This window comes from Trachemys scripta, chromosome 13 (genome assembly GCF_013100865.1).
Source record: "Trachemys scripta elegans isolate TJP31775 chromosome 13, CAS_Tse_1.0, whole genome shotgun sequence".
NCBI classification, from domain to species: Eukaryota; Metazoa; Chordata; order Testudines; family Emydidae; genus Trachemys; species Trachemys scripta.
In genome coordinates, this window is record NC_048310.1 from 724,881 (window position 1) to 738,174 (window position 13,294).

The following is a 13,294-nucleotide window of genomic DNA, read 5'->3' on the forward strand; positions in this document are numbered from 1 at the left end:
AGCAGAAGGTTTATTTGGATGACAGGAATACAGTCCAAGACAGGTCTTGCAGGCACAGACAACAGGGCCCCCCTCAGTTAGGTCCAGCTTGGGGTCCCAGGCATCCCAGCCCACTCCCCTTGGGGGGGGTCAGAGCCATCTCTGCCTCCCAGCCATCTCTCCAGCCTCCTTCCAGCACTCTGCCTTCAGCCACCCCTCCCACAGCCTTTGTTCAGTTTCCCGGGCCCCGGAGTCACCTGACTTCCAACCCCTCTGGGTTCTCATGTTACAAGCTCAGGTATGTTCCCTCGGGCCGACTCCCATCCCCCGATGCAGACCATCCCAGTCACACTCCCCTGTCAGCATTCCCACACCCCAGCAAGAACAGTCCCAGTTCGTCACACCCAGTATGGCCGATTTTATGTTCTTATAAAGAGGACAGTGCTCAGTTGTTCTCCATGTCCACTGAAGGTAGGACAGAAGCAATGGGCTTAATCTGTAGCAAGGGAGATGTAGGTTAGATATTGGGAAAAGCTTTCTAACTCTCAGGGCAGTTCAGCTCTGGAACAGGCTTCCGCTGGAGGCTGTGGAATCCGTCCCTGGGGTTTTAGGGGCCTGATGCTGGCTAGACGCACAGGGAAAGAGCTGGCAGAGGCGGCGAGTGCTGCTGGCCTGCTGTTGTCAAGCTGCCATGTTCTGCGCGTTGGGATTTCCAGGCTGCAGGCCCCAGGGGCAGAGTCATAGAATCAATCATAGAATCACAGAATCTCAGGGCTGGAAGGGACCTCAGGAAGTATCTAGTCCAACCCCCCGCTCAAAGCAGGATCAATCCCAACTAAATCATCCCAAAGCTCCAGCCAGGGCTGCAGGGATGCAAACGGACAGGCCACTGGGCTGGGCTAGATCCTCTCTGGGGAGGGGGTCTGGCCTGGAAAGAGGCGTCTGGCACCGTTGATGTTATCCGGGTGTCTGGGATCAGCACTTCGGACTCCTTTGGTGAGCGGAGGGAGGTGCATTGGCTGGAGTCTCACCTATTCCCTCCCCAACAGCCTCAGTCCTGCCTAGCTGCAGTTTGCAGGGGGTGCAAGATGCCCTTGCCCGCTGGCCAACCTCTTCCTCCCCCTGAGCAGGGATATTTTGGGACCCCTGACAGGGCTCAGGCTTTACTCCAGGCAGCAAATGCAAAATCCCCAGAGTTTGGAGAACCCGGGATGGTTGCAGCAGCCCTGTCGGGCCTCCCCACAATGCACTGTGCTAGGGAGAATCTGTAACAACAGAGATCTTCCCTGCCATGCCCGCCCTGGCCACGGGCTGCTGCCCCCATCATCCACATCAGCATGAGGGTCCAGCAACGTAGCTGGCAGAACAGGGTGCAGGGCATGCCTGGCATACTTTCCATGCTGTCCAAGCACGGGTGGATCATTCATGCCCCTCCACCCACTCTGCATAAGGACAGTCTCCTATAAACCCGCCCCTGGTGCTGTGTGGGGGAAGAGCGCCCAGGGGTGGGGGAGTGGGAATGTGATGGGGGAGCAGGGATCAGGTGCATTTCCCCCACACACACCAGGGAGAGGATTTCAGTGAGGGGCCCCTATTCTCAGCTGTAAAGTGGCTCCCATGTGCTGTGCGAACAAGCCAGACCCCCGAGGCTGCATGGCACAAGCAGAGCACTCCGGCCAGGCCTGGACAGAGTCCTGGAAGCACCGGGCAGGGGACTGCAGGGGCCGGCATCTGTCACCGTGTGTCCCATGCAGGAAGGGGAGGGCTGGGCAGGGCAGCCCGGGCCAAACCCCTAGCTCCTGCTGCTATAAAGGAGACAGCTCTGGCTGGGGCAGGGCAGGACCAGCTAGAAAACTGGTAGTAAGGGCAGTACTGCCAACCCCAAATGTGCACCAATCAGGAGATGGGCTTTAAAATCATGAGATCCTATAAAGTACTAGATGGGGGGCTCTATTGCCTTCTGCTTTTTGAGCCTTTGGGGTGCCCTAGGGTCCCATTTTGAAGTTTTCTCCATGGCCACGGGGGCTAGAAACTTACTTTTTCTTTAAGAACAAAGGCTGAAATCATCACAGATCCACAGACTCCAGGAGTTGGGGCTTTATGGAAAACAATTATTATGAGAATTGGCAACACTGCGGAAGTGCAAGGCTAGGGGGAAGCCTTGTTTGTCGCTGTGGGGTGGGAGCTGGAGGGCAGAGGGCACAGCTCCCCTACAGGGCTGGGGGTGGCTGTTAAACTGGCATCTGTAGTGCAGTGAGGAGCCTCAGGTGCTGCTTAGGGGGATGTGGAGGAGCTGTGTCTAGGATACGCACAGAGGGGGCGGATGGTCAGGGCACTAACCTGGGCCTTGGGAGACGTGGGTTCCAGTCCCCGGGCTGCCAGACTCCCTGTGTGACATTGGGAAGGGCCCTTCGTCTCTGACCCAGGTTCCGTCTGTACAATGGGGTAGCAGCCCTGCTGGCTGGGGGAGGGGGACAGGTAATCACAGGGAGGCGTGTGGACACCATAGTGCTGCGGCACGATGAGCAGCAGAGCTAGCGTGAGTCCCAGGGGGTGGGTTAGGAGACGCACCCGTGGAACGAGTTACAGCCGGCACCGGGGCACGGGGTGCTGCAGGGAGCAGGTGGCATGTGCTCTAGGACGAGCAGCTCTCTCTCTAGCCCTAGGGGAGGCAGTTCAGGGGGAGGGGCCTGGTAGATCCCTGGGGGGCACATTAAAGTGAACAAGGAGTCGGGGAGCACCTGTGGGGAGGGTTTTGGCTGAGCTTGGGGGGCACACGAAGGATGCTGCTCTCTAGGCTCCAATGCTGTGTGCATCACTGTAGAGCCCTGGGGGGGGGGGGGGGGCCCGGGGGGGGGGGGGGGGGGGGGCAGGAGCTGTGAGAAACACCCTTTTGTTTCAGCCCAAGGGGAGGGCTGGTTTGGGGAGCACCCCAGAATTCAAAGGGAGGACACCCCCTCACCAGGATGATCAGCTGGAGAGAATTTCGGGTGAGGACACAATTAAGCCGTGTAGAGTCAGCCCCAGCGTGTGACTTTAGGGTAAGTGCTGGGGGGACCTGAGAACGCAGGGAGGCTTCACTGAGAAAGCTGGCAAATCTGGGGGAGACCTGTCTGGGTGAGAAGCCGCCAGCTGGGGGTGGGGGGCATGCAGGGTGCAGCCATGTACCATGAGCACTGGTGTGTGCGCTTGGCTCCATGGGTGCGAAGCCTGGAGAGCAGCACCCGGGGCTGCCAGTTAAAGGGAATCCCTAGGGGGTATATCTAGGGGGATGTACGGCACGTGCTTACTAGGAAGAGCTTCTTCACAATGCTCCTGTTAACTGCCTGCCTTCTCCCATCATGTGCACATACAAAACTCCACCCTAGCAGCTCAGCTCTGTGTGTGTGGGGGGGGAGGGGGGCTCAAGTTTAAGGGGATCCCAAATCCTAAATGAACCCTGATTGCCTCCCACTGGGCCCAACTCCCCTGGTTACCTTCCACAACCCTTAGGAAAACAGGAGCTAGCTCCAGGCACAAACGCTGCCCTCACCTGTAACCCAACGTGGCTAACGGGGGTAGCTTAGGAAGAAGTGATCACAACTTGGTCACATTTGTTACGTGCAAACAGAATAAAGTCCAAACCATTATTTATTTATCCACGCCCTCTCCCTCGCACACCCACATCAGCTTTGTGACACTGACCCTTTAAAAGCATGAAGACAAGTATGAGCCAAATCAGTTGGGAGAGACTTTAGACAGAAACAATGCAAATGATACACCTCTGCCTCGATATAACGCTGTCCTCAGGAGCCAAAAAATCTTACCGTGTTATAGATGAAACCGCGTTATATCGAGCCGCCGGAGTGTGCAGCCCCGCCCCCCCGGAGCACTGCTTTACCGCCTTATATCAGAATTGATGTTATATCGGGTCGCGTTCTATCGGGGTAGAGGTGTAGTTGGGAATTGTTTAAGAACATTTTACTGTATGCCCTGAAAGCCACAGTCAAAAAAGAAGACTGTACTGGTTTCAAACACACAAACTCAGCATGGCTTAGAGGGGAAGTGAATGCAGCTATCAAAAATATATAACAAATGGAAGAAAGGGAAAATTGACAATCATGAATATAAAGCAGAAGTTAGTAATTGTAAAAACTTGATAAGGGAGCAAAAAGACAAGGTGAAATCTGTGTCCATCAGCGTTAAGGACAATAAGGAGTTTAAGTATATTCGAGACAAAAAGAATGCTGACAATGGTAGTGGTTCATTATTGGATGGAAATGGTAGAATTGTCACTAATACAGAAATTGCAGAGGCATTCAATAAAAATGGATGATGTGGCTATGTCACATGATGGTTACGAAACACTTTCTATTCCAACAGTAATTCAGGAGGCTGTTAGACAACAGTTACTAAAATCAGACATTTTAAAATCAGCAGGTCTGGATAACTTGCCTCCAAGAGTTTTAAAAGAGCTGGCCGAGAAACTCACTGGACTGTTGATTTTCAATAACTCTTGGAACACTGAGAAAATTCCAAAAGATTGGTAGAAAGCTCCTATTCTGCCAATATTTGAAAAGGGTAAAAGGGATGACCCAGGTAATTACAGGCCTGGCAACCAGATATTGATCCTGGGCAAAATAATAGAATGGCTGATACAGGATTTGATTAATAAAGAATTAAAGGAAGGTAATATAGTTAGTGCCACTCAACAGGGGATCATGGAAAATAGCTCCTGTCAAACCAACATGAGATCTTTTTTGATGTGATTACATGTTTGGTTGATAAAGGAGGTAGGTCTCAAACTGTAACCAGGGAATCAGTGTTCCTAGTGCGATCCCACAGGGACTGGTTCTTGGCCTTACACTAGTTATGTTTTGTACCAGGTACAAATATTAAAATCATCACTGATAAAGTTTGCAGATGGCCCAAAATGTGGGGGCCGGTAAATAGTGAAGACAGGTCACTGACACACAGTGATTGGGATTGCTCGGTAAGCTGGGAACAAGCAAAGAGTGTGATTTGCTACCACTAATTGCACAGATCTAGGATCAAAGAATGTAGGCCACACTTACAGGCTGGGGGACTCTGTCCTGGGAAGCAGTGACTCTGAAAAGAATTTGGGGGTGGATAATAGCTGGACGAGAGCTCCCTGTGTGACACCGTGGCCAAAAGGCTGCTGCGATCCTTGGCGGTTGTTCTTCTGGAGTTGAACCAAGACCAGTGGGAGGTTGTGTCATCACCTGCCCTGCACCTCTGGATGCCTTCAATGCTGTGCTGCCATGACTCACAGCTTGGACACCAGCAGCCAGCCAATGTCCCTGCATGGTCACACGCTGGCTCCCACTGCCCAGGTACCGTTTGCAGAGTGACACTGAGACGCTTCCAGTCCCAGGATTCCCCTAAACCAGGGGTGGGTAAACCTTTTGGTGAGAGAGCCACATCTGGGTATGGAAATTGTGTGGTGGGCCATGAATGCTCACGAAATTGGGGTTGGGGTGCAGAAGCAGGTGAAGGCTCTGGCTGGGAGTGTGGGTTCTGGGGTGGGGCCAGAAATGAGGAGTTCAGGGTGTGGGAGGGGGCTCTTGGCTGGGGCAGGGGGTTGGGGGTTAGGAGGGGGTCAGGGGTGCAGGCTCTGGGTGGCGCTTACCTCAAGCAGCTCCTGGAAGCAGTGGCATGTCTCTTCTCCGGCTCCTACGCAGAGGTGTGACCAGGTGGCTCTGTGCACTGCCCCAGCTGCAGGCACCGCCCCATCAGCTCCCATTCGCCGCAGCTCCCAGCCAACAGGAGCTGCGTGGGTGGTGCTTGGGGCAGGGGCAGCGCACGGAGCCACCTGGCTGCCCCTAAACATAGGAGCCGGAGGGGGGGGGGGACATATTGCTGCTTCTGGGAGCCTCGGCATGTGCACATAGAGCTGGAGTGCGGGAGCAGGGCAAGCCCCAGACCCCACTCCCCAGCAGGATGTGGCCCACGGGCTGTAGTTTGCCGACCCGCCTTAAACTGTCTCCCAGCCTCCTCCAGGAACACGCAGAAGTTAGTAAATTTGCTGCTGCTTTGAAGAGGCAGAAACAGCCGGTTGTTCTCTTGACTGGAGTTATCCAATCCTGTCAAAGCAGTGCGGTGGGTCAGCTACAAAGTCAAACAGGTTCATTCAATTAAGCTAGATTTGAAGTGAGTTGAGGTATAAATGGTAAAGGTAGAAGGGGTTACAAACAAAAGCAAAAATATGCTGGGAGTGCTAAGGCAAGCTAGAGGAAACTACCGTGAGCAATTTTCCTTTGCCAGCAATGGCTGACTAGCTTTTAGGCGAGGTCCTCCCAGAGTCCAAGGAGCTGGTTTTCCTCATCTCCTCAGATGAAAGATCACTTAGGGGTTCGTTCCAGTGAACCTTTGCAATGTATCCTTTGAAACGTATCCCCGATACATTCCTTTTCCCTGCCAGGCTGTCTAGTGGAGACTGCAGGCTGTCTTCTCCCCACGTGTGATTTTTACAGTGGACACAAGCTGTTCCTACAATAGCCCATGGAATTTGGTCACCCTGTGCTGGAGGTATTGGCCTCTTTCCTTTGTCTGGAGAAAACCTATTTATGGACTCCCCAACATGCCTGACTGAAGCACTGTTTAGTCACATCATTTCAGCCCAGCTGCATGCTGCTTGGTATGCACATCCAGCAAGAATGTTAATGAGCAGGGAGTTAGGAGTTTTCCAATGACGTGACACCTTTTAGATCCAGAGTATAACAACAGGGAGTTGGGTACACAGAGCAGGTTCGGGCAGCTGGAACTCACTGCTGCATACCAGGGAGCCCCTAGCCTTCGGCATAGGCCTGCTCTTAGGGCCACAGATGTGTAGTGTGTGTGTGTGAGAGAGCTCCACCTCTGTATTTGGCACCGGTGAGACCAGTGATGGGATACTGTGTCCAGCACGGGTGCCCACACTTCAAGATGGATGTTGATAAATTGGAGAGATTCAGCAAAGAGCCACAAGAATGATTAAAGGATGAGAAAACCTGTCTTCTAGTGAGAGGCGCCAGGAGCTCCATCTATTGACCTTCACAGAGAGAAGGTTAAGGGGTGACTTCATCACCCGAGCTGGGGAACAAATATTTGCTAAGAGGGCTCATCAGTCCAGCACATATCGGTATAACAAGATCCAGTGGCTATTCCTTCCATAACTGTAGTTCTTTGAGATGTGTTGCTCATGTCCATTCCAATATAACCGGGTGTCGCATGCATAGTCACTGGAACGTTTTTCCCTCAGTGGTGTCTGTCGGGTCGGCTCTGGTGCCTCCTGGCGCCCTCATGGTGCAGTATATAAGTGCTGCCCCACCACCCTCTCCGTTCCTTCTTACTGGCTATTCCGCGAGAGGGGCAGGAGGGCAGGTTCTGGAATGGACATGAGCAACATCTCGAAGAACAACAGTTATGGAAATGTTAGTAACCGTCTTTTCTTCTTAAAGTGCTTGCTCATGTCCATTCCAATGTAGGTGATTCCCAAGCAAGTGGTCAGGAGGTAGGATTGGAGTTTCGCTGAGAAGCAGACTGTAGCAACACTCGGCCGAAGCCTGCATCAGCTCTAGCATGCTGGTGATGGCGTCGTGTGCGGTGAACATGTGGATTGATGACCAGGTCACTGCTCTGCAGATGTCCTGGATTGGGGACCTGCACCACAAATGCCGCCACCGATGCTAGCGACCTCGTGGAGTGAGCGGCCATGCAAGGAGGTGGGATTTTTGCCAGGTCATAACAAGTGCGGATGCAGGATGTAATCCAAGAAGAAATTCTCTGGGCAGAGACTGGACTGCCTCCCATCCTGTCCGTGATGGCTACAAACAGTTGGGTGGCCTGTCTAAAGGGCTATAGAAAGCCAGCGCATGTCTCACGTCCAGCACGTGGAGCCTCAGTTCCTCCCTGCTAGCATGTGGTTTCGGATAGAAGGCTGGGAGAAAGATGTCTGGCTACTATGAAATTGTGAGACAACCTTTGGAAGGAAAGAAGGGTGTGGTCGGAGCCACATCTTGTCCTTGAAGAAGACCATATACTGTGTCTCAGAGGTGAGGGCCTGGATCCCTGAAACCCTTTTGGCCGAAGTGATGGCCACAAGGAAAACCACCTTCCAGGACAGATAGAGCAAGGAGCACGTTGCCAATGCCTCAAATGGAGGGCCTGTCAGCCTTGTCAGTACCAAATTCAGGTCCCAAGGGGGCAGAGGCTGGGTGTACTAGTGAGTACAGACATTCCAAACCCTTCAAGAAATGGCAGATTGGGTTTGAAAATATGGCCCAGCCATACGCCCCAGGGTGAAATGCAGAGATCGCGGCTAAATGAACCAATGGCAGAAGTGTGATCACCTTGTCCAGAGAATGTCGGTCCGGTACATACACCGACACCCACCATAATTGGAGTGGCCTCAGACCGAGTCATGTGTGTTGCACCACATAAGTACAAGACACAATATGCCCCAGAAGCTTCAAGCATTTTCCTGCTATGGTGATGGGGGAATCTCTCAGACCGTTTCTGAGAGATTCAATGACTCTGAATCAGCTTTCCAGGAGGAAGGTTCTGGCCTGGTTTGAATTGAGAACTGCCCCTATGAACTCTATTCTCTGAACCGGTGAAAAGGTGGACTTTTTTGTATTTATCAACAGCCCCAGGTTCTGAAAGGCTGACTATCCGTTCTACGTGCGCCTTCGCCTGACCCCTGGATCGACCTTTGATCAGCCAGTTGCCCAGGTAGGGGTATACCTGCACCCCTCGGCTCCTGAGGCAGGCTACCACGACTGCCAGGCACTTCGTGAACACCCATGGGGCTGCTGACAGGCTGAAGGGTAGAACTGTGAACTGATAGTGTTTGTGGCCTACTATGAACTGTAGGTATTTTCTGTGTGTCCCTGAAAGATGGCGATGTTCTTTAAGTCGAGGGCGGTGTACCAGTCCCCTGGATGCAGAGAGGGAATAATTGAGGCCAGGAAGACCATGCCGAACTTCATCCTTTTCATGGGTCTGTTGAGGTTTCGCAGGTCCAAGATTGATTGAAGGTCGCCATTGGCTTTTGGGATTAGGAACACCCGGCTCCTTGATTCCCGTGGAACCTCCTTCACTGCTCCCGCCCGTAGGAGTGACTGCACCTCCTGGGCCAGAAGACTCTCGTGAGAAAGGGCCCTGAAGAGGGACAGAGAGGGAGGGTGGGAAAGAGGGAAACAACGGAACTGGAGGGTGTATCCGACTTCTACCATGCAAAGTACCCAGAGGTCCGTAGTAATGCGAGCCCACGCACAATAGAAGTGGGACAACTGGTCCATGAATGTAGGGGAGATAGGATCCGGAAACTGTCCTGGTATACCATCCTCGGGCATACCTCAAAATGCCTGTTTTGAGCCTGTTGCATTCCTCGAAGGGGCCTGTGTCTGGGACGATGCAGAGTGAGGTGGACGCCTCCTCTTGCAGCCTGTTTTTCCTGCTGCCATACTCGTGTCTTGGTTGGTGGGGTTGTGCGGTTGAGGCTTATAATGTTTCTCGCTGGGGCTGGCTTATGCTGACCCAAGGACTTCGAAGCAGCCCTTGAGTCCTTCAGACGGTGGAGCTTTGAGTCCATTTGCTCCAAGACAAGGGACCCCCTTCGAATGGCAGGTCAGGAAAGGCTGTTGGACCTCATAGGGCAGCCCTGAAGCCGTGAGCTCCGTCTCATCACCACCACTGAGGCCCATGCATCTAAAGCTGCCTGGAGGGACGCTTTAGCAACTACCTTGCCCTGCTCAACTAGAGCTGCAAACTTGCCCCTGGACTCCAGAGGCAGGAGTTCCTTGAACTTTTCCGTGGCTGACAAGGTGTTAACGCCAGAGCAGTCTAGACGGGCCGGATGGAGAGCTATTCTCAACGGAGGCCCCTGGTTGCGTATACCTTTCTGACAAATAAATCTTTGGCTTTTGGGGATGGACCTTATTACCCCATCTCTCCCTCTTGTTGGCTGGAGAAACAACCAATGAGCCAGGTGGTGGGGGGCTCTATAGAAACTCATAGCTCTTGCTAGGGACAATGTATTTTCTCTCCATCCGCTTAGCCACAGGCTGGAGATATGCAGAGGTCTGCTAAAGCACTTTAATCGGTCCCAGAACCGCGTCATTTAAGGGCAAGGCCGCCCGCGATGGCCCTGAGGGTGCCCATATGTTCACTAGGGAATGTGAGCACTCCGCTACCTCCTCGGCTTGTGGTCCCAGATTCTGGGCCACCCCGCATAGAAGTTCTTGATGTGCCTCATCACAGGCACTGACTTCGCAAAGTGCCGGGGGTACTCACCCCCTGGCTCTGCCCCAGGCTCCATCCCCAAGGCCCCCCCCCGCCCCTTCCTGTCCCCACTCCACCTCCTCCCACCCAGTCCCACCCCCTCCCAGAGTGCACCGCATCCTCCCTCCCACCCTCCTGCATGCTGCGAAACAGCTGATTGTGCAGGTGGGAGGCACGGGGAGGCGCTGATCCCATAGTTGTCCTATGTGGGCACTAGAGTGGTCCCTGCCATTGCCTCGTCTAGGGAGGAAGATGACAAGGTTTGTACTGGCACCGGGTTATGGACTGCCTCCTCTGCAGATGGGTCCCTTGGTGGTATGTCCTGCCCCTCACTACTCACTTCGGCCTGGGGACGATCCCTGTTCTCAGGGGGATGGTGGGGGAGCTTGACTCGCTGATGCTGCCGAAAAGGAAAGCCACGATTGACACCGCAGAAACTGCTGGCGCCCCCAAGGATTACACATTGGCCAATGCCTTGGCATCTGCCGTTGTACTGGTGGCCGTGGTGTTGGCACCATACTTTGCACTAAATCCATTGCCTGGTATCTGTGGTTGGATCGATGTTTACTCCTATAGGAGGCCTAGGATTCTACCTCTGAGTCTGTCTCAGGAGAAACACTTCTGGATGAGCACGGTGGAGCTGTGCAGATCGGGGCTGCGCAGGAGAGCAGCTATGCCGCGCCATCATCGCCGGCTTGCCCCTTGCAGGTGCTTGCTTTGGTGCCGAGGTACCCATGGTGCCGGAGCTGCTGCTGACAGCTCATGGCCGGCTGGAGATGGTGGCATCGGGAGGAAAAGGAGGTTCCTCACTACCTCAGACACCTCCATGGCGTGGCCAGGGTGGCACTGGACTTGACAATACCCTTCCAGGGGCCGGCGTCAATGGTTCTGTGTGCGCCGAAGGTGCTTCCGAGTGGCCTGGCATGGGTCGTGTTCTCTCTGTGATCCTATGACTCACTGGTCTTGGGGTTGGTGAGTGTCCCCAGTCCATCTGCCATTGTTCCTTCTTTGGCACAAGTGATGGTAAACATTGCTAAGGAGTCGGTGCTGGAGTTGTCTTCCCATGCACCAGGGAAGGATGATGGTAACCTTTGGCATGGAGTCTTTCTTTGGGGCCAGGGAGGCAGAGCAGCGCAATGCCTCTCTCAATGACAGCGGGGCGTTTTTGACCGAGACCAAAGTGCTCGGTTCCACTTCCCCCCTGCAGCTCCGAGGGGGGTGTGTGAAGTGCCGCCTCTATCAGAAGGAATATTAATGTTGTCCCTCTACTTTTTGATCCTGGGCCTGAAGTTCTCGCAAATGCGACACCGTTCTTGTACGTGTCTCTCCCCCCTGCCCCCCAGGCACTTAGGCAAGTATCAGGCAGGTCACTGACTGGAATGGGTTTGACAAGCTACACACCGTTTGAAGCTCTGGGACCGAGGAACACCCTGGAGCCCAGGATGGACTAGCCCCACGGAGCGGGGAACCTACTAACTATGTCCTAACTGAACTCTAAGATAATAACTGTATACAATTTATTTACAGAAAGTCCACTGAGAACAACACTTGCAAGCGCAAGAGACCAGCAATGTTCCAGTGACCGTCACGGGCAGTACGGAACTGAGGCGACGGCAGGCTGGCAGGTCCCTGTATACCATGCCATGAGGGTACCCATCCAGGGGACCCCAGAGCCAACCCAACGGGATAGCATGAGGGAAAAATGTTCTGGAGAGGGAGCATGCGTACACACACCAGGGTGGAATGGACATGAGCAAGCCATCGAAGAACTGAAGCTACTCAAAAAATTCAGGCCAGGCACCGGAGTTAGTTCTCTGGGAGGGCTGCAGGGTCCTGGCCTTGTGACCTTGTTCCCAGCGAGCGCTCCAGGTGTAAAGTGGTGTGGAGGAGGCTATTCCCTCCTCTCTGGTCACTGGCTGCTCTGGGACGCTCTGCTCTCCAGGCCTAACGTCTGCTCCATTTGGAGCATGAGCCAGACCCTGCATCACAGCCCAGCGTAACTGGGGGCTAGGGTGACCAGACAGCAAGGGTGAAAAATCAGGACAGGGGGTGGGGGGTAATTGCCACCTATATAAGACAAAGCCCCCAATATCAGGACTGTCCCTATAAAATCAGGACAGCTGGTCACCCTACTGGAGGCGAAATCTGCAGCCAGGCACTTGAGACGAGGAGAAGCTCCTCTTGGCCTCTGCATCCCTTTACCCTGGGGCAGCTGCCCTGGGTGCTGGGGTGAGATCCTGGGCCCAGTGAATCCATGGGAGTTTTGCCCTTGATTTCGCCAGAGCCTGGAGTTCACCCTGGTGGCTCTTGGCAGAGGCTCCCTGGGCTTTGGGCAGCCGGAGCCCGGCTGTGCAGCATGAAAGGACTGGGAATCCTGCCTGACCATGAGAGACTCCAGGCGCTCGATCTGCTTCGCTTAAAGGGAAAGTGATGGGGTGACCTGATCCCAGTGTGTAACGAGTATTTGCTAACGGGCTCGTCTGGCTCTAGCAGACAAAGGTCTAACCCGACCCAAAGGCTGGAAGCCGAAACTAGCCCGGTTCAGACTAGAACCAAGGCGCAGATTGCGCACAGTGACAGTCGCTAACCATTGGAACAACTGACCTTATCTGCTCTAGTTCAAACACATTAATTGGGGGCAGTCACACAGCCTGTGTTCGTCTGGGGTGAGACCAGACGATCAGGAATCCATTCTGGACTTGGACGCTAGGAAACTGGGTAGCGACAAAGAAGGGCCCAGTGAGGCTACGACCCATGGCAGCCTGTGCGTGAGCCTCCAGCCCGGGCAGACAGACTAACCGGGCTCAAGCCAGCGTGCAAAAATAGCTACGTGGGCGTTGCAGCGCCAGCGAAGGCTCAGGCTCAGGCTCGCCACCAATGACCACCTGCTAGTGCAAGCTGCTCTACCCCGGCTGGGTCCCAGCGGCAGGGCAGCCCCCCGGGGTGTCCCTGCCCCCCAACAGAGCATACCACGTCCCCACGGTCTGGCCATGCAGCCGGATGCTCCTGCCCTAGGCACCGGGCACACGGCCAGCTCAGAGGGTGACTCCCC